General features: G+C 35.1%; 1 protein-coding gene across 1 annotated transcript in view; it reads right to left on the bottom strand.

Annotated features, from left to right (window-relative positions):
• Window positions 1-20,513, bottom strand: part of Hr39 (Nuclear hormone receptor FTZ-F1 beta) — an 89,520-nt gene extending 69,007 nt beyond the window's left edge. The window contains exon 1 of the mRNA XM_089234236.1: window positions 20,275-20,513. The gene's annotated coding sequence lies outside the window, so the exon portion shown is untranslated. The remainder of the gene's footprint in view (window positions 1-20,274) is intronic.
• Between the last annotated feature and the right edge of the window lie 2,224 nt (window positions 20,514-22,737).

Genomic DNA, 22,737 nt, shown 5'->3' with positions numbered 1-22,737 from the left:
GTCAGTTTGCCGAACGCAATGTCATAGACAATACTGTACTGGGGACCTCGGACCCGATATTTCGCCAAGTACCAAGATGCTAATTAATATTATGGGGAGGGGGGCAATACAAGTTCACGCCAATAGAAACAATTTAAAAATTCCGGAAAAAAATCCATCCCCCGTTCTTGAAATTTCTCTCTTCCCTAACCCTCCTTAAAATTTACAGTGGAACGGATTTTTCACAAAAACCACTCTTTTTCACTCATCCAACGTTATTTCCTGCTTACCACACTAATCCACCCTTTCAAGCACAAACACGTGAAAGAAAGAAAAAAATCAGTATTTTGATTGCCCCCGCTTGAACCCATCCATGGCAAAGCGTCTTTTTACCCCCATCGGGTCAATGAATGACTCACACAACATCACCTGGGATATAATATCTGTGTGTGAGAGAGTTCTTTTCTCCTTCCTTTTTCTTTCTGCTAAAAAAATGAAAATACTAAATTAGGAGAAAAAAAAACATTACAGGGCAGTTTAGTGATATTATGGCGGGAAAAAAAAATGTGAAGAGAAAGATGGGGCTGAACTGAACACGTGATACACCCGCAGGTACAACACACCACTCCAGTGTGTAGTCCACGCACAAACGCCTCTCTTCTTACCCCTGAAAATATAGAAAACCCGTTCCCAGCATTCAGCTGCAGTTATCCATCATCGTTACGTAAGAAAAAGTGGGGATGAGAGAGTGAGAAGAGTCTGGACTCATCTTGAAAAGAAGTAGAGGTCGCCATTTTGGAGAAAGGAAAAATAAATAAAAAGGAGGAGAGAGTAGGAAGGTATAGAACAGGGATGTCAAATTGGCGGGCCGCATGTGTGGCTCCTAAAGGTACTTGTGGCGGCATGCGACTTCCCAATACCATCTGAAAAATACCATTGTTTTTATTTTGGACAAGTTCCATAATTTTACTATTAAAAAAATATAAAGAATTTATCTCAAAAAACTTATGAACATATCTTTACTAAAAATTTGCAAGCATTTCGTGATATACATTTTTTTAAAATACTGAAATACTTTGATCAAAAGAATAACAGCAATAGCCTAATTTGCGTGACCAGTTGATATTAACATCTTCAGATGTACAGTGTTTTTCAATAGCACTCGACAAAAGTTCGAAAATTCACACACACAAAGACGTGGCTCAAATTATTCTTTCGGTTATTTAGGTTTACACTGACAATATGAACCATACTGAAGAGTTTTTGGAAATGTTTTCTATCCATGAAACCACAACAGGGAAAGAAATTTTTAACGCCGTGGCAAAATATGCATTTTAGAAAAATATTAACTTCCTATTGACAAACTGGTGACAGCGAGAACAGATGGTACGCCAGCTATGACTGGAAAAACATGTATAAATTTTGTTTCAAGACTTGCAGCGAAATTAAAGGAAAAGTAACCGGACGTTCTTAAACAGTAATCTTTCCATTGCGTCATCCATCAGCTGCATTTGCTGTGTTCTCAAGCTTGTGATAAACACTTTGAACTTCATCTGATCCAGAATCCTCAAGCATCGCCAGTTCCCACAATAATTTTTTTCCTGTAAGAGAGCGAATTCTAGGGGCAATTTCATTACACAGAAATATGTAGGCTGTCTCGTCATGAAGTTTTAGAAAATATTTTTTTTAACTTTCACACGAGGTAAAACTGTCCCTAGAAATGAAAGATTAAGAATCATTTTTTCATTATAAGACAAAGATGCGAGATATACCATTCTTAATTGATATTAAAATAATTAATTAATTAATCAATAAGTAATGTTTAATTACTTCGTTGTAAAACTTCTTGAAAAAGATCAGCTAATAATACATGTGTGTGTTAAAGGTGCGAATTGGATTTGTTAAAAAGATATTTGGAGAGAATATTCTAAATAGTTTTTCTTCTATGCGTCAATAGTTGATCAATGAGAATTTCATAGTTTGCTCTCATAATACTTTCACTTCCCATCGATTCCAATTAAACAGTTTTATAAATTTTTAATTTTGTAATTAATATTTTAATTAATAATTAGCATATTATTATTAATTTCCAATAATTGGTGGCCTACCCGAGGGATAATTTTTAAACCAATGCTTAATTGAGTTTGACACCCCAGGTATAGAAAAAATAGCCTTTCTCCCACTTACAAAACGGTTTAGGTGACTCAAACAATCGATCCGACACTTCATTTTCCAGCACCTATTAATGATCCGATGGGATAGACGGTAAGACCAAACCCCTCCACCTCACACTATTCCATTTCTCACACACAGTTCAAGATGAGAAAGTAAATTTGTTGAGAAAGTAATTTTTGTTTCTCCTGGATTTGTGTGCCCCGTTTGAACTTACCAGAAAAAAGGCACGGGGCCAGACGGCTTTCTTCCGGAACAAGATAGTAAAATATAGCGGTCCACCATAAAGGATGCGTGAAAGCTGTCGTCGTCGATGGTGTAATAAGAATAGATACTGGCAACGTGATAAACAAACAAAAGTGGAAATCGCGAACAGAGATATACAGTACACGTTAAACCTTACGTTCCACCTTATCATTTACGCCACTGTAGGATATACGATTTCACAACCTGCGAGACTCATTCATAGCTAATGTCATTCATTTCTCTGGGAGAATGCACAAATGTGAGATTTTCTTTTTTTTCTCTTACGTCAAAGAAAATCCTTTGGTTAAAATGCTATACTATATTGCGCAAGATGTTATCCTTTAGTAACATGTTTAACATCGAGCGGCGTGTTTCAGAACAAAGAAATTGAAAGAAAATAAAAGAGAACTGCCTGGACTGCTCCGGTAATGCTTTTGGAAAAATACCAATAACCAATATGAAATGACTGTGCAATTATTTATTCAGAGAAACAAAATAGACCGATTTTTTTTCTATACGTTTCGGTTTTTTTTCGAAACTCGTCAACAGAAAACTCGATTCGAGAATTCTTTGACAAATTATATAAAATTTAAGCACCAACATTTCTCCGAAGCCAAGCATATTTATTTTAAAGAAAACGGTAAAAAATAATATTCCTTCTCCATATTAGTAGACAAGCTGCCACGAATTTAAAAACTTGTGTGTTGTCCTCATACTAATGAAAATTTAAGCAGTGAAAATTTCTGGCGCCAATAAAAATTTTTCAGTCGCCATGGCATTCTGGGATGTGTCAAACCCCCCCCCCCCCCATCACAACAAACGAAAAAACGGAATACAATATTTACGGCGTTCATTTGGGAATCTCAGCCTTCTTCAGGTAGGGAGGGAAATTAGTTTGTGTCCAATTGAAGATCCTTCCCCCTAAAAAAAATCGTTCATACCTTGCGTACGTAACTTCTAACTTCTCTAACATTTCAGTGAAACAAAACCAGATTATCCTACAACATTCTAAAATAGCAGTTGTAGAGAGAGACAGAGCTTAAAACATGAAACAAAGCCAAAAGAGAAGCAAAGCACAAAAAAGCAAAAAAAAAAAAAAAAATAGAAAAGTCTCCTGCCTTCAAAAAAGTAACAAGGTCCTTGTTACACCTTCCCTGTCAAACTAGAAGACAAGCGGAGATAGATAAGCATTTATTTTTTTTTCTCCTTCTTGCAAAATATTTTTTTTTTCCTTTTTTCGTCAGGCGAAAAGAGCATTGGTCTTTTAGGTGAGAAGAAATCTCTGTGAAAAGAGGAAAGAGAAGTAAAAAAAACACACAACCAAGAATACGTTTGTGCATAGTCTCAGCACAGCAGGAGCAAAACAAGACAAGACAACCAAGATATTTTCCACAGTAGTTTTGGAGGTTTTAGCTTCCAATACTCAGAAGGGGAAAAAATGGTATCGTCACATGCAGAACATGAAAAAAGAACTTGAAAAACTTCAAGATGCAATCCAGGCACAAACAGATCTTGGATTTCTCCATGTGTACATACAGTTTGCCCAGGATGAGATGAAGAAGGCAATGTCCACACTAGTAGGGGGAAAAAGGTAGAAGAGCTACGTCATCACACTAAACCACAAACCCTTCCCGGATTTCTTAACGATTACTTTGTCAGCAGCACACACGCTCCAATTTATGCATCACAAATCAACATCCGGGGAAAAAAACAACAAACCGCAGTTCATAAGAAACCGCCATGCAACGACCAACGTCCGCGAACGAGGATCATGCATCGATTAAATGCCCGTTAATCGATACACACGGTATAAGTAAGGTAGTTAACTAAATTTTAAGTTGTCAAGTACTTTAAAATGTATGCAGACGATAAGGGGTCGCTTACACGGGCTTAGTTGGTAAGTGATTTAGTGGTTAAGTCGAATAAAGTCCGATCTATTTTTTCGATCAAGTAGGCATGATGCGCTCGCTAGTGGGCCTGGTCTCAATATCCAATGAGCATTTACTAAATCACAAACATGTGGATACTTTGAGCACTTAACTTAAAATTTAGTTAAATACTAATAAATCACTTGACGCGTGTAAATGGGCCTTATTACGTGTGTGCCACAACGTGACAAGTACTGAGCGGGCTTTGCCAAGGTCAAGTCAATGCCGCCATTACCATCAATGCATACATACACTACACTGGCTCGATATGTGTATTAAAAACGGTGACCGAATCCGTTCAGGCCACACAAGAAAATAACTTGATACCTTGAATTATTTTTTGTACTTATTAATGCGCGTAAGTGATTGGAGCATTTAACCTGGGGGAGGGGGGGCGCAGAAATTTATCATATAGAAACATGTGGGTGGACAGAGAGAGAAACGTGAAAATTGATCAATCATGTCTAGCATAACGATGACCCGTGCTTGAGTGTGCGTCGCCATCAAAACGACGTGATTTACGTATATTCTTCACGCCCTCAAAGAAAATCCCGTTATTCCAGGAAAAACAACGAGCAAAAACAATTCGAGGAAGATGACTAAGTAGAGCAGCCGTGAGAGACAGAGATGTTTCCATTATTGCGCTATGACGGACGAATGAGAGTCTATTACGTCGATGACGGCAGAGAGAAGGGAAATGAATGCTCCATTCTGTTCAAGGGACTGTATTAAAATTATTCAATTTTGACCAATGACCACGAGAATCTACTAAGGAAACGAAAGTGGCCTGAAAGTGTTCGTTTTCACCCTCGAATCAAAATACTGCAGCGAATATAAAGAAAAAACGGTGCAATGATTCGGAACAGATAAGCTACTCAGAGCTGTTCGAGTGGAGCGAATACATTTCAGTGAAACGAAACCTGAATATCTCGCCAAATATCAATTTTAAATCAAAAACGACAAAAAAAAAACAAAAAAAACTGTATCATACTTGCACACCCGTGGCCCTGAGCCCGGTACGATTGTGTATCAATTAATAGAAAATATGAATACAACAGAACCTCGGTTCTAGGAAGCGGACGGATTAACCAAGGTACAAAAATTTCCAAAGCTCCATAAAGATGAAGGAGAACAGAGCATGAAGTTATTGCACAGATAAGGCAGGGTTCCCAACAAAATCTGCTTGACCATTTCCCTGACCTAAACTCCCGAAGAAAAAAATTATTCCACAGTTACGGTTTTTTTCCCACAGAATTATTCTTACTTTTATCAAATTATTAATGTCTTGAAGGTATAATTAATTTACCTAAACTAGTTTTGCTTGAACAGCGGTGCTTAAATCAGCTAGATTTAAATCACTTGATTTTGAAAAAAAATCATTGACTTGAATCAAAAAAATTTAAATTTTGTTTTTTCTTTACATAACTTCAATGATATTGAAGTAAAAGTAACCTGGTATATGGTGTGCATGTTATTGATACTGTATGATAAAGTTCGTGATTAAAAAGTATAGATGATCTTTTTTGGGGGGTAAATATAACTTAATCCTTAGATACAGTGTAGAACGAAAACTGCTCCATTTCCAGATTTTGTGCATGGAAAAAATGGCAGAAAAAATATAGGTAGTTGCACTTAGCTTAACCGCACTAAGTATTTTCAACGCATTACAATGTGGCACTAGAGTTTCCTTGATTAAAAACAGTGGAATTATTTTTTTTTGTATAAAGCCTTGAATTCTGTGCCTTAATTGCTGATTCAAAATAATAACAGATGTTGTACAACATAAATATCATTGGGTTTCGACTTTACTTTTCATATTGAAATTTTGAGTTTGCTCGTTCTTTTACCATCTGTGAAAGAATAAAAATGCGTAAACCATTAAGTAGCATCATGTAAGTCGAAAGCACATCCATAAGAAACAGTCGTGTCAATAGAATTTGTTTTATTTAGTTGATGCTGAATGGCCGTTTGGTTGCGCATCATGTGTGATACTGAGTTGACACCACACTCATTAACTTTAATGGGGGGGGGGGGGGGGACTCATGTATAAAAGCACTTTTCATTTAAAAAAATGTTGATTCATGAAGTCAATTTGGGCTCAATGACCTTTCATGTTACATAAACACAGATTTTTGTGTTCGTATTTTTTGCTTGTGGTGCGTTTGTAGTTTATTCATTAATGCTTAATTAAATTTGAGCGATTGTGGGGTGGGGGGGGGGGAAACAGTTGGGCGATATGAAAATATGCATTCTTAATTATTAACAATGTTATAATTAATAAGCAGTCAGTTAATTCTATTCAAAAAAATCCGATTTTTTTTTAAATCGTGATTTTTTCATACCTTGGTTTTAATAATGAAAAAGTACGAGAAAAAACAAAAACCCAGGGTATTTTCAGAAAACAACGATTGGCTGTAATGTAGTGTATAAAGCCCAGAGGAGTGCGAAAGGTGCAGCCAAATGAGCAGTGAAACTAGATCAAAATACAGGGTGGACGAGACGACCCGGATGCATTTTAAGACTGATAAAAAGTTGTTAATTTTTGAAATGTGTTCCAGAACATTCTCATCTGCCCTGAATATTGACAACGTATTTCCTCTTGAAAAAATAATGCTTATAATTCTGTAAATTTTCTAATACGCAATCATTATTAAACCTTACTGCATGCCCTATAAACCAATATTTCCCTAATAAATAATCATACAAATGATGACTTGTAGAGGTCCGCAAAATCCTAGGCCTATCCCTGACTTTAGTTGCACCGTTCTCACACTCTTATTTTTTATTACTACTCTGAAATTTCGGAACAGACGGGTTGCCAAACCGAACCGGAAACTTTTTATGAATTCCGGAACAGGGCGGGCGGACTGATATCGTGGAAGAACCCTAACCCCATTTGCTATGTGGAATAACGGGAGAAATGGATTGACTAGTCCAAGGACCCCTAAAATACTTCCGTCAATTTTTTTTCCTTTTCATTTAACAGTTCTCCCCCCCCCCCATACCCATAGCACAAAAGTGAGGCCAACGAAGGGAATTGGGGGAAAAAACCTTCCCCCCTTCAAAAAGGGTTGCCATACAAGTTCCTGGGCGGAGAGGTGTTATAACGGGATCAGGGTTGAACACATGATTTTATGGGACAAGAAGAGGGGTACTCTATGGCTGGCTTTGTATAAATAGGCCATTACCCTAAATCCAAAACCGTACCAACCTGTATATCAACGACCTTCAGAAACTACAGGGTACAAGACCCCAAGGTAGTTGACAGCGGATTCCAGGGAGTGCGTATACCGTAGGTTGTAGGATGAGGGCATGAAAGGGGTATTTTGTAAGGAGGGAAATCCAGTTTCTTAAACTTAACATCTGATTTCACTGAAACGTGAAAAAAGTAAAAAAATTCAATCAGGTCACAGCTGTTCAAAACATTTTCTGCCACTTTCGCACAACTTCCATCCCAGGTCATTTGTCAGTCATCTGATCACTGAGACTACTTTAAAACTACTCAATAAGTAAAGTAATTCCAAATTTGATTACTTGAAATTACATCATTGTTAAGTGTGCAAAAAATATTCGTAAAATGTTACTTTGGCGGATCACACTAGCTGGATTTATACAGGGTGCACGAGTACCCTCGGCCTGAAATAACTTGCGAACGGGGAGAACTCAAAACTAGGACTCGCTCCTACTCAGAAGTCTAACAAAGGAAGGCTTCAAATCAACAAACAAGCACACATCGATATCGCCAGCTTACAGCAACGCCCCTAGGAGTTGTGACACATACTTTGAGAACCACTAAACTACGATAACGGTATTATAATGTGACTGAGTCTAATCAGACATAATAAAAATTAAAAATGAAGCATTTTAAAATAACTGGAGAAATATATAAAATTAACATTTAATAGTCCCCCCCCCCCAATCTACCATTAAAAAAAAAAATTCAAATTAGTCAAATTTATGCCTTTTCATTGTACGGAAAAGAAATTTACTTCGTGACATTTTCATCACCGAGAGTTACAAAATTGCGGGAGAAAACATGTTGCGTACTTGCACAATTGCCAAAATGATATAGAAATGCGAATTTGTATAATTACAAAAATGCGGGAGAAAACATGGCGCGAACTTGCATAATTACAAAAGTTGAAGCGTGTTGCAAATTTAGAAACTATCATTCTAAAGCTTTGAGATATGGAGTGTGGTTGAAATCTGAGTTCAGCCATTTTTTGAGTGATAATTGAAAACGATGCCAAAGAATTTGGAGATATATTATAAAAAAATGCCAAATTAAAGAATTTTAATCCAATTATCACGAGGCAATTCTTTTATTGCTGCAATAGAAAAAGGCATAAATTTTACTGACATCTTTCAGATGAGGAAGGTACAAAAATTTTAATTATCATTCTTCTCTCGATTATAATTTTATGCGTGGCTTTTTTCTTTTCACCTTATCGGGCGTAGTCACTTTACTTTTCGGTTATCTGAGTTGTATGTGGTCGTGGTTCTTACCGTTTGCAAATTATCTCAGTTCAAAGGGACTGTCTGTCTGCACTCTGTTTGATAGGCTCTGCTGATTAACAACTGTTATTTTTTTTCCTAGGAATTTAGTGAGGGGAAAAAAAGACGATGCTATGCGAACTATCGAAATAAGAGTAGCCAATCAATTTCCTTTCGATTGGAAATGCTGCCAAAAAAAGGTAATTTTTTTTATCTAACAGCGTCACGTGGAGCTTTGGCTTATAGAAGAAAAATTATTAAAAGGTATCTCCTGTCAGAGAGGCAGCAGTAACGAAGAAAGAGAACAAAAAAAACCACTAATAATAATAAAATTAGATTTCGAAACTTTCTTCTGTCCGATGGCAACACAGACGGATATCGTTCAAAAAGCTGTTGTCTACATTTTAACTAGGACACATCACCGATTGCAAAACTCGTAAAAAGAAATGCTCAGACAGTTTTTCGCTGAACATAGAACACTTTCGAAGAAAAAAGAAAAAAAAATTGAATAAATCGTAATGTGCAGTTGTTTACAGCGATGAATGCATATTTCACTTTTCTAAAATCTCCATTCAGCTGAAGCAAAAAAGAAACAATTCTCGAGAAAACAAATGCAAAAGCATGCAGAGAAATTACAAAGAAATATTTTGCCAGGTTTCTCGAAAAAAAGGTGATTTTGACAGACGCTATTGAATCGATGCACTAGTTTAAAAAAAAAAAAAGAAAACGTGACCTAATCTCTCATAGACACACTCACGAAAGTTTCTACACCAAATGCTCCAGCTACCTGTCATGCATTTTTACATGGGGGGGAAGACAAGTTCAGAAAAGACTTTGCAAGCTAAATGCCATAAACAGTGGGTTTTTAAATACTATACACGTCACGACACGCATGCTAAATCGGTAACTATGCATAATCACCAAACGTCTCGACAAGTTTGATAAATTTCACAACGTTTTACCACTTTGAGGGTGATTATGCATAATTTCTAAATGAAGTTGTTTTGAGTTTTGAAAATTTATATCACCCCATTTTTTTTCATTTAATTAGATTATTAGTTTTGCCGGTATGGGATACACAAACCGACACGTTTATTGCAATAAAAATTAAACTAAAATAAGTGTGAAATAGATTGAAATACAAAAATTAATACTGTCTTCCAATGTTGAAAATTCATCAACATGTGTAAATATAGTCGGCATTACTGATTGAATTTATCATCCCAGACTGAAGTCTAAGCACGATTCCGGTAAATAATGAGTAATGTCATTGACGATTCATTACATCCACCAACACGAGCTGGGGATTATACCTAATCACCGATAAATGTGATAAATTCACACTATATGAAGAAAAAAAAAATTTTTTTTCAAACTTTCGAACACTTTCATACTTTTAAACAAAGTGGTCAGCAATTATGCATAATTATAGGCTTTATCACATTTACCGTAAGGTATACAACCAAACATGTTCAACACGAAATATACATTAAACATTACAAAATGATTTCATCCCAATTTTACAGGACATCATGAAATTCGGTTAACACGAAATCAATTTCCTTGGTTACTTTCGGTTTCACGTCCACGGAGTTCGACTGAACTACACTAGCAGGGTCAAGAACCTCGTAAATCCAGAATATATAAGCCATTGGACAACAGTAATTAGCACCGATATCAATATCTGTGGTTTCCAAACTCCGCACTCGCGGCTCTCTTGCCCTGTGATTACATATAGTATATGAAAGGAATCCTCGTGAAAAAACTTATCGTACAAAATCTATATATTGAACTTTCCACTATTCAATAAAGATACATCCACTGCTCGACTGCTAAAAAAATTAATACTGACACCCCAATGTGTGGTTACTGAATTTGAGTATAAGGAAGAATCTTTTTGGATTTTATATATCAGCGGGTCTACAAACATGGAAAAAGATTACCAACTCCAGTGAAAGTAGTTTAAAAAAGATTATTTTGAACAATTTTTCGCGAAAATAATATGCTTGGCTCCAAAGGAATTTGGCCATTACCTAACTTTTTTTTATTTGTCACACATCGATATCCTCGGCTCGACGTGGAAAATAATTTCTGCGAACGTAATGTGTATGGTTGTTTACCGTACAGCGATTTAGAAAGATGTGTAATAGGAATACATACCCTCTAAAAGTAGGTGCTGAAAAAATGTAATGACTCTAGGAGAGGCATTGGCTATTCTAGATATTTGGCTATAAATTTCGAATAACAAGAACTAAAGACATGACGTCATTTGATTCTGGCAAACACTGCCCCAACACACCAGATATTCGCAGAAATGTTTAAACTGAATATATTTACATGAAATGAGACGCAAACAACGTGAAAACGCAAAGAAACTATACTCCGAAAATTTAAAAAAAAAAACCCGGATATCATCGGCATCATCAGCGAAAAAATGCAGAGACCAGCATTCCTTCCAGTTTAAGAACGCGCACACACACACTCTCAACCTCTTCCTCCCAGGACTCAGTTCAACGTGACCGATAAACTAAAAATCTCTTCTATGATGTAGCAGCCGATAAGAAACTTCAAACCGATATCAGAAATCAAACTTTTCTAAGAAAAAAAACAGTAGAGACTTCAGAAGAAAAAAACCAATCGACCACTAAAGGTCAATGTCATTTACGTGGAGTTAAATATATACAGATTTGAAAATTCGATTAAAAAATTTCATCTCGTCCCTCAGCAACAACTGGCTGACCATGGCTTTAAATATTTGATGCCTACTCAATAAATATTTATTCTTACTAAATAACAAGGCCGGAAATAAAACATGATAATTACATAGGCTAACACAATGCACACACTGTTTCTCATATAAAAAAAATAAAAATTCCCTGCAAATCTCAGCAAGATTCAAATATTTTCGGAATTGCACAATGAATCCAAACATGAATTCGCAGATGAAATTCAACATATTGAATCATAATATGCTTAAATTAATTTTTTCTCTAGTCCAAAACCATTATAATTTTATGCCACATAGAACTTTGTTCAAAGTAGTTAGAAAATTGATAGAAACAACACTGATAGTTTCTTCAACATCAATTTTCCCTTCATGTATGGGGGAAATAAAAGAAGCCTTTCATCAGAGTTCATTAAAAAGAAAAAGATTTAGAAGTTTGTACGATCTTCCTTAATTTTTTCAGCTCTTTTAACCTATCTACCAGATTATGAAAAGTGTCATAAGTTATGTATCAAAATATCATCTGTCAGTAGATAAAGGATTCACAAATTAGATAAAAGTATTACTTTATAAACAGCATATCATACAATTGTTTTTAATTAGGCTTATATGTAGCAACAAACCAAAACCTCCAACATTTATGCCACAACATACCATGATTTTTTAATATAAATATAGATTATTGTTTCAATAGCACACACAGGCCTAATAAAAGAGGTTTTTAATCACAAGAAATGGCACTTCATTGGGCTTGACAAATAAAAAAAGAGCACATAGGTAGACCTACTAGACAAATTTCCTAGCAGCCAAGCATATTTTCTTTTCCAAGGAAACAAAGGCAAAATTACTGTCATTATTATTTTTTTTTACTTTTCAAGAATCCGGTAACCTTTTCCTATGTGGACACACACAAAGTTAAAAATAATAATAATTTCCTCACACTCCAATTTAGTAACCACATTGCTTATTCTCGAATCCTTACCTCTGGACGAATTACAAAACAATTTTTAAAAAGTTACATTGATTATTAAATATTTAATTTCCATCTAGACTTACACTATTGCATTGATCCCTCATAGATGATTGAACAGTATAAGGCAGTGGTTCTCAAACCTTCTCCACCCGCGATTCCCTTAGCCATGTCAATGTGTGTGTGTACACACACCACTGGTATAAAGGTTAGAATCAACTATGCTGGCTGATTTATACATATAATCTTAGAAACATGGCCATATTTAACAGGGTTGGCAACCTTGGGTTGTTGTCTAAGGTTTTAAGGGATTTTTTTGAATATGCTGTGAGTGCAATGTTATATTATAGCTTGTTGGCTACTAAGTAATAAAAATAGCTTGTACACATCTAATTAAATTGGATGTACCTTCACCAAATTCTTTTTAATATTCTTCTAATATCATACTAATTAAAATTTAATATCAAATTAATATTAGTGAGATTCAGCTAGTTTTAATTTTAAATATATAAACAGTTTATATAATAATGCAAAATCTCTTTAAAAACGTTTTTAAACTTTTATATATGTACATACTTTGTATATATCATAACATTTTTTTCTTCTATGCAAAGACATTGCACTTGGCCGGATAGTAATATTAATTTATACGGGAGAAAAAGAAACTAAAGCTAAACAGATAAAGTTATTTTGCTAAAAATTATAGCCTTTAAATGGAATTTCTGGGCTAACAAATGAGTTTTCGTAGATGGGCCTGTACTTCCTATACCTTAAGATTATATTCTTTTCTCCCATGCAAAGAAATAATTGTATTCAGCTGCTAAGCGAACTCCTATGTAACGATATTCATTGGATCAAAGAAACATATTACACAATTGAAATATATTAACACAATGGAAAGTGCACCAGGCAGGGTTGGGGTTTTGGACAGGACACGCCGGATAAACTGTCCAAAAGTGTCTGAAACTGTGCAAAACCTCCAAGTTTCAAAATGTTATGTGAAAACCTTTGGATTTTTTGTTTGTTTTTTCTATGATACTAAAATATTAAAAAAAAATACTAACAGAAAATAAAACTAACTAAATCAAAAACATTTCAAAAAGGTGTCATTTGGTTTTTTTTTTCTAAGTTAATTGTTTCACGAAACCGATGGTTTTAAGCTGAAAAAATTTGTTAGTAAATTAATATCACTCATATATATTTTTAAATAAACACTGTTTTCAATTTTTTAGTTTGTTATAAATGTTATTTTCACTTCACATCTTATTTTTCATGTATGATTATGAAGCAGGTACTGTATTTGGGGCGGGGGGCGCACTAAAACTTAAAAACTAATTATAAATAAAGGAAAATATCTGAAGAAAATGAGGCCACTATATAGCACCTACTCATGACTAACAGAACATAATTTCACAAACACTGGTTACGCCTATATCATGATGATAAGACTTTAAGATCCAAAGTTTTTGTTAAATTTAAATTGTTGCTCTTTTGAGGATAGAAGCTAATATTTCACAGAATAAATTCAAGCTATATTTACAATTCTATCACATGGGGGCCAGCAATACGAAAAACATTGGAAGAAGGCTTATCAAAAGACTGTCTTAACACATGGTTTTTTTATTTTCATGTCCTCCAAATTATGCATCAATTGAAAGAATATTTTGAAATTTTGTTATCTTAGAAATCATCTGGGCACAGCCACAGATAGGGCAGCTAAAGTTATGTGTTATCAAATGTTAAAAGGTGCAGCTGCGCTTGATTATTACATAAGTTTAATATCATTCTATAGTCATACCTACAGGGCTCCCACTCGTCCTACTTTTCCTACTTTCTGGATTTTGTCCTACTTTTTTACGAAATCCTATCTACAAAATTTGTGTAATAGGTTTTAATTGAGCAGGGAATCATCGATATATTGCCAAATAGCACAAATGTTGTAGATTGCAATTAATGATCTTGCCAAAGCAGAAATTGTATCGTTTTGAAGGACATTTTTCATTTGCTTAGTTTGAGGGGGTTCAAAAAGAAGAGTAGTCATTAAAAACTTTGGTCTGGATGGGAAAAATAATTTCGTATTTACTTTTCATGGTCTCGGACAGTAACTAGCAATCATCATTCAAAATTATGGTGCACATTTTGTGCATAGGTGAAACAACAGTTTGCATTACAAAGCAGTTGGATACATAGGCCTATTCTACATTTGGTGACTGATTCGCTTTGAGTTGAGAGTCAATCTTATAGGATACTGAAATAGTGCTATAAAAAAATGAATGAGAAAAAAACTTTTAAATAAAAAAAATTTAGGAATTTTTATTGTTATGCTATGTCTAAGGGCCCTACCCCATCTTACTTTTTTAGTTCTGCTTTTTCCTACTTTTTCTAATTTTTTAATTGGGAGCCCTGTATCTATTGCTCTTTTCTAATTTTCATGTGACAAATTTTTATCCCATTTAATGTAATTAATAATATAATTTATATAATATTAGGCTTAATATTTGATTATAGAAGTTACCTCTTTATCAAATTGCAAAGTTTTTCACTTATAGTTATAAATAGGTTTTGGACCAGTTTAGTACAGTTTTGGACAGTACGGTAAATACCATGGTTTTTACCGTACTGTACAAAACCTTGCCAACCCTGGCACAAGGACCAGTAAGTAATATTGTTATACCAGTGTTCATCATTGTAGAGGATATTGTTCCATGAAGCTTTTTGGATCATGTGATATTTTCCTTCAGCGAAAAGTTTGAGGGACATAGACTATATCCAAAAGGTAACTAATAGAGACTTCCTCTGACACTCATTGAGCAAACAAATCTGATCTATGAAATGTATATATATATTTCCCCCCCCCCCTTCATGATGGATATTAGGAAGGCTTTTATGAAGTTTTACCGATCTCTGTGTGATAAGTAAAAAAAAATGCTTCAATTAAAGCTGTGAAATTTCTTCAATGTAATACTACGAGTCATTATAGATTTAAAATCTCAAACTAGATGAATTGATGCAGTGGAACATCAAAATATAATAAAAACAAAAAAACAAGTTTTTATTTTCATACTTTTCTCAGCTTCTTTTATATCTCAAAGTAAATTCAAGATTTCAAAAACGAAGAATTTGATGCAATTTTTAAAATTTTGTTATTTTGTGTGTGTGCGTGTGTAAAATGATCATTCAAAAGGTATAGGCCTACATAATTACAGAAATGCTAAAAAAACACCTTAGCGAAAGAAATAATTATAGAATTATTGGAAAAATAATTTCATAATTTTTGAAAAAATTGTTACAGAATTATTAAGAATAATTTCAGAATTGTCAAGAGTAATAAATTAATAAAAAAAAATTAAAAATATTTGAAAGAAATAATTTCAGAGTTATTGGAACAAATTTCATATTTAATATAAGAAATAATTGATTTAAAACAATTCTTTTAGAAAGTTATCTGCAAATAAATGAAAATTCTACTTTAATGAAAGAAATGAATTCAGAGTAAATAAAAGTGTTCAATAATTTGGGGAGCCCTGTTTAATAGCCAAGAATACTATGATATGACTTGGTTGCCCACTGGCTTTGTAGAAAGTTTAATTTGGGCCGCAATGTCTGAGAAGTTGAAGACCCCATGCTCTAAGTGATGATGATTATTATGCGAAAAGCATCAAAAGAGAGATTTTCAGTTATTAAATCTTATTTATAAAAATACTATAAAAAGATAAAAGGTTGTTCTGCTAAAGACTGTTGATATAATATAAGTGGGATTTTCTGGGCTATATAACAAATGACTTTTCACCAAAACCCACTTCCTAGCAAAAACAGAGATTTTTTGTAGGTGGGTCTGTACTTTGTATATGTTAGGATAACATTCTATTCCCCATACAAAGCCACATCAGTAATTTTAATAATTGAATCAAATTCTTTGTTTTCAAAATCTTGAATTTACTTCGAGACAAGCTGTCAAAAATATATATAAAATAATCCGGCTGGACGGAACTATTTTTGAATTGGATACCTGTGCATTAACATTGATTTCAACTTTTTTACTTATATTTTATGAAGCATGAAAATAAAAATTCATGTTCTTCTAAATGGTCTCAGTGTGAGAACGCTTTTTTTAGCCATCAAGGAAACAGACCTTTTTCTAGATACTATGTGAACTAGGAAAGAAAAGTCATCTGGTCTCTGCCAGGAATGGAACCGAGGTGCTCTCTAATAGAATGAGCTGAGAAAAAACACTCTAATTTTGACTACCGTGTAGTACCACTAGATATACAGTGAAACCTGTCTAAGACGGGCACTGTACAAGACAGAAACCTGTCTAAGACGGACACTGTACAAGACAGAAACCTGTCTAAGACGGACACTGTACAAGACAGAAACCTGTCTTGAATGAAACAGAAACATAATATAGTGCATAGTTTCGCAACCTTTTTTGTCCCATTGCCCCTTCTTCAGAAATTTATTTGTCCCAGCACTCCCTAACGCAATTTACCCACAGCTTCTACCCCCCCCCCCCCCGGAACATTCCATCGCCCACGTTGGGAATCACTGGTTGAATGCTTTTTCTATTATGGGAAAATCTCTTTAAGATGGAAACGGAAGACATATTTAGTCTATTTTCAATTTAAAAAAACCTGGTGAAACAAAGAATTTTTGGCCAAGTGCAAATTTTTGTCCCTTGAATGGGAAAAAGTTGAGTCGTACTGATTTTCTTAGGGAACTCTTTTACTTCTCAGGAAAACGATGAACGCTTACTATTTTTTCTGAAGCAGATATATTGAAAGCCTGTTTAGAGCATTTCGTTTATGATGAAGATGACTTTTGTTGGGAGGTATTCCTGTTTCTTAGAAAACCATTTTAAACTAGCCGGGTGTAGGATAAGGGGAGGGAGACTTAATTATTATTCACAATTTTAGGGGTTTGTTTTTCTAGCGATTCATTCAGGGTAGAGATGGCCGTCAGCCAAACAAGCAACACTTCTTGGATTTGAACACAAAACTACAGGTGATAAAAGGCTAAAGAAAAGTAGAATTTAAGTGTTACAGAGATGTGTAGATCTTTCTTTCACAACCCTCCTTTAAGCTTTAACCCCTCTTTTCTTCTCTGTTTTCAGTTGCTCCTCCTCTCTACCAGTGCGCAAAGGTAACATTATTTTTATAACAATATATTTATTCATTAATTGCTGTAGAAAGCCTTGCAAGGTTCTAATATCAGAAACATGCATGGGGGGGAAAAAATCTATTTGGATGCGAAAGTGTATATTGGTCATATATATTCTCTGTATTCAAATTTCATTGTATTTATATCTGTTTTGTGGGTATATATCTCCAAAAATTAAATTACTAACAAATATTTGTACTTGCTATCCACTTGGTGTATTGATAGGCATGATTACGTAAATCATTAAAGTTTCAGTTCATGATGAACATAATTTTTAGTCGCATCTCTTAGAATGTTTTTTAATTAGAAAGGATATGGCAAACCGCTGGAAAGAATACAACAAACCATATTTTTGGTCTTTTAAATTTCATTATAACAGGGATCAACTGTGCACGTCAGCAAAATATTAGTTCTGTTGCATAGCATAGCGAGTCATAATATTGAAAAATCAAAACAAATCTATGAATTTAACATTGGAACTTACAAAAAGCAGCCAACTAAATCAAAATTTGTCTTTTTATCTTTTCCTGCCAAATTTAGAGCTTTAGGAAAATCATGAATAATAAGAATGAATTTATGGGTGTCGAACTCAGACTACATGCAGCCCAAACAGCTATACTCCAGCACACCAAACAATTTCAAACAGATGTTTCAATTCAAAAAATGTTTGCAATATTTCAAGTACCTTTTACTATGCCAGACTTGGAGTTGCAGTTCTGTCGTTTTTGAGTTTGGCCCAAAACAGGTTTTTTTTCACTTTGGTATAAAAACTTGTCAATGTGGGTCATAAAACCCAAAAAAATTATAGGAAAAAGTCTGTTTAATTTATGCATTGAAATGGCAGCTTCCCCCCCACCACCATCATATGCACACATAAGAACCCAACATTGCTCTGGGGCAATCGGCACGTGAAGACTTACAGCCAATTATAGGAAATGCTGACAAGTTTGTCAAAATGCTTTGCAACTGAAAGATAAGATACAAGAATGGTGTAATTTTGGATGCAGTCACATGACCCACATAGCTCAATGGCTGGACCAGCGATATTCCTTGTTTGTGTCATTCTCATAGTACATTTTACAACTGTGCAAAATGACTGACAGGAAAAAGATAACCATATTTTCTGGTTATCCGTGATCACCTTCCCACTATTAGCCGCAATAATCGAGGCTCTACTGTATTTCTACCATTAATGAAACCTAGTATATTAATAGTATAGCTATCATTCAATAAGTATATTTTTAATTAGTCATTTTAAGAAGGTTTAAAGTACAAAAATACTTTTTTTTTTCCCCCAACTTTGTTATTTTAAATCATTTTTTTCTGTCAGTTTAACAGTGTTTTTCGATTACCCGCGTTCACCTTTCCCACCTTAGCCCGGATAGCTGAGGTTCTACTGTATAATTAGAATCTTGATCTTCCGAATATTTCTCGAGTTATAGAGACAGACGGCTTTTTCTTAGCCCAATATATCAAGAAAACAGATATTTTCTGGATTTTTCGCTGAGGTGAACTCGCAAAGAAAAGTCATCTGGTCTCCACCAGAACTTGGACTTACACACTCCAGGCAAGCAAGCTCTCATCTACACCACTAGATATATTTTCTGAGTGGCGTGGTGCTAAGATGCTCGTCTACCACTGTGAAGGTTGCTGTCATGGTCCTAGATCTAAACCCGAGGGAGGATATAGATAAGATATTTTTCCCCAACGAGCTTGAGGCGAACATCGACAGACAGCCCATCTCATTAATGGCAGTAAATTGCAATATAGCCAAAGTTAGTGTTTGGTGTAGTACCACTAGATATATATATCTACCGACCCACCTGGGATTGTTCCAGACTCTGCCACGAAGCTGGGCTGGAAGAGATCTCGGCAACGGGATAAGTCCAGTGGCAAAGTTCTCCCGTTCATTTATTCACTCACCTGGGGCCATTTGCTGAAATTAAGAGAGGCTGCTAATGCCTTTATTTCAGCAATATGCACCACAGTGTGTGTGTGTGTGAAATAAGAAAGGCAAGGTCGTGTCATGCCAGATGGTAGCATGTTTGCCCAGAATGCAAGAGGGCGCCTGGGTTCGAGTCACGGGGGAAAAGACTAGATGACTTTTCTTTCAGAGTTCACCTCGGCATAAAATCCATTAAATATGTGTTTCCTTGATTACTTAGTTCGGTTTTTTTTTGTCCCTTCTCAGAATTCTTCCCTTGACTTTCCTTCCACACCATGGGAAGCCTATTGAAACGTTGATTATTTAAAGAGCTATGTCCAATTGCCATCACTTGAACCATTGCACCACAGCATAATCATGTGTTAACAAAACATAAATACATTCCCCCACGAACAAAAATTAAGCACTATCCTGTTGACAAAACGATTGTGACACAAAAAAAAATTCGAGATCCAAACATAAACAATCTGGGATATAACTGAGGAACCCAGATCTCGGAGCTCGATGTTTTTAAACACGGAGTTACCAATACATTTAATTTGGAAGCATGAAATATTTAAATTATCAAAGGCTTTACTAATTTATTTTCAAAAATACGATTCAGGGCTCTCTCAATGTAAAATAAGGATTCATTAATATGCATTTATCACCAACTCACCTGCCGAGGCAACTGACAAGCATAGCTATGGATACCGCCAAAAAAAAAGCATCGGAATCAACACACGTGATGATGATGAATATATCCCACAGGATTGGTTAGAACACTCATCATAAAAACCAAAAAAATCCGTGTTATAAAATCAATTATTTGAAAATAATCTAATTAAAAACACAAGAAAACGAAAAAAACAAAAGAGGACCACCATTACATCCAACACTACTAATCAGCACCACACTGTTTACCAGAAGCTGGCAGCCCAAAAATGATGATGATGCCAGACGACGTAATCTCGTCGACCTGACTGTGACCAAAAAAAAAAACACAATATTAATAAGTTCAATTATTTATTGTTTCTTTCTAGAATAGTGTAAGAAGTATTTATTAAATGACCAATTGAATTTTTTAATTGCAATCTATGATTTATATATAATTATTTCAAGGATTTTCAATTTCTTTTCTCCCCCATTCAGTAAGAAAACATAAGTAACCGAACAATATTTTCATAATTTTGAAACTCCGCTGGTTTTCTTTTTCTTGGGAAGAAAAAGTTTGTTATGGAGAAAGCAAAACTAGACTTGTGTGAATTACATAGTTATGTATACACTATAGATTTACCAAATTGTGATATCCAATGGGCAAAAAAAAGTTAACCGAAACAAAATACACAACATTTTTGAAAGACTATGGTTTCGAAGTTTCGCTTTCGTACGCTCAAATCTTAGAGATTTTACCTTTCTTAACATTTCAGTTAAAATGTAAAATTTATCCACAGTTTGTAAAAAGCTAATTTGAAATTTAAACATGAATAGTTCAAAGGGTTTTCTTCTACAGGATTTTAAAATCTGCCATCAAGGAATAATCATTAAGATATGGTATTCATGCTGTCATCTAGTGAGCAACAGGAGACGAAACAATGCAATTTCCAAATATGCTAAAGCAGAAGGAATTTTATTTTAATGAACCAATTAACTCTCAAATTCCAAATATCATATTCTAAAAACTTCAAAACTCTTTTTTTTTTCAAATATCTTGCAATTTTACTTCAGCGTTGAGCCATTAAACCAAGGGTCATAAACGCTCCCTCTCCCAATAAGCCCAGCTGAAGCTCAGTATGCAGATCGCGGAGTGTAGTGAAGCTGAACTTCTAATTTCCAAACCTGACTAATATTTTTAGTCAGAGGCACCAAGAATTATCTTCCATAAATCTTCCTTGATAACAGCAAAACTTTTAACTTTTTCTTCCTTTTTTCTTCGAAAGAACGCTTTTAACTACCTTTTGCACCACAAGGTCACCACAAAATTTCTGAGTTGTCACCATCGAATTTTAAATGAAGAATTCTAACAAATGGTTTGTCTCCATTTGAAAGGTGGCAGTAGGGGTACAATCGCAACGGTGTTTCCCGCCGGTATAAAGAATAAAAGAGTACTAATTGATGTTACTCTGAAACCCCTGTGCATAAGCGGAGATAGACTTGGAACTCTGGGGGGGGGGGGGGCCCGATGATGTATATGCATATATACATTAGATCAGTCAACTTCACCTTTGACGAGGGGGGGGGGGCACGCATCACCACCCATGCCCAAATGCTACCATTTAAAAAATATATAACACATTCCACATATCATAGTGCAGGCAACTTCAACCTTTTGTTTACGAAAATTATGTAAATAGTCCTTATTTATCATGTCTTTTTTTCGCCTGTAAATAGCCATTAATGCACTTCTCTGTAAATCTCGCCAAATTAACGACAAACCTTGCAAATCTGGCGACAGCTCCGTTGATTTGGCGATATCATAGCACCAAGCAAGGGCGTACTCAAGATCTGAACTAGAGGGGCCAACTCACAGATACTAAATTGATACGTCTGTGATGTGTGTCAATTACTACACTTTAATTTCTCATATGGGGGGGGGGCACAGCTGCCCCTCGCTGGTTACGCCCATGGCGCCAAGAGAAGTATAAAGATTTCGCGAGATTCGTGGAGATTGTTCTGGAAGGTCTCTTTTTCTCCTATATAGCAGTGCAGACAGGGCAGAACTCTATAACCATTTTTGTTGAGTTTTTACAATACGAGATCTCTTGTATGTGAGAGAAACCGCTCCTTGTTAAGCGTGTTTCATCAAATCACAGCTTGTGAATACGTGTAAATAGATGTTCTGTAAAATAAATCTGTGTTGTCCTTGAAATTGCTTCGTGCTTTGCCATCTCGAGTGCTTGTGAGTCACAAGTGTGACGGACTGGTTGCGACAGACTTTATCCGTAACGATTTGGTACCAGAAGAGGGATACTTCAAGGACTTCAATGGTAAAGACCAGAGGGATGGACATGGACGAGATGCAAGAACAGCTCAACTAGTGGATGAATGTTATGGGGCAGATGAAATTGGGCATCGTGGAAAAGATGAACAAATCTGCCGCCACCATCAACACATCCATTGCTGCCATCGAAGATGATGTCAC

This window comes from Pholcus phalangioides, unplaced genomic scaffold, assembly GCF_987345545.1.
Source record: "Pholcus phalangioides strain wild (caught in Gottingen) unplaced genomic scaffold, Ppha-v1.0 ptg000008l_1, whole genome shotgun sequence".
Lineage (NCBI taxonomy): Eukaryota > Metazoa > Arthropoda > Arachnida > Araneae > Pholcidae > Pholcus > Pholcus phalangioides.
The sequence above is the reverse complement of the archived record's forward strand: the minus strand, read 5'-3'. Positions and strand labels throughout refer to the sequence as shown.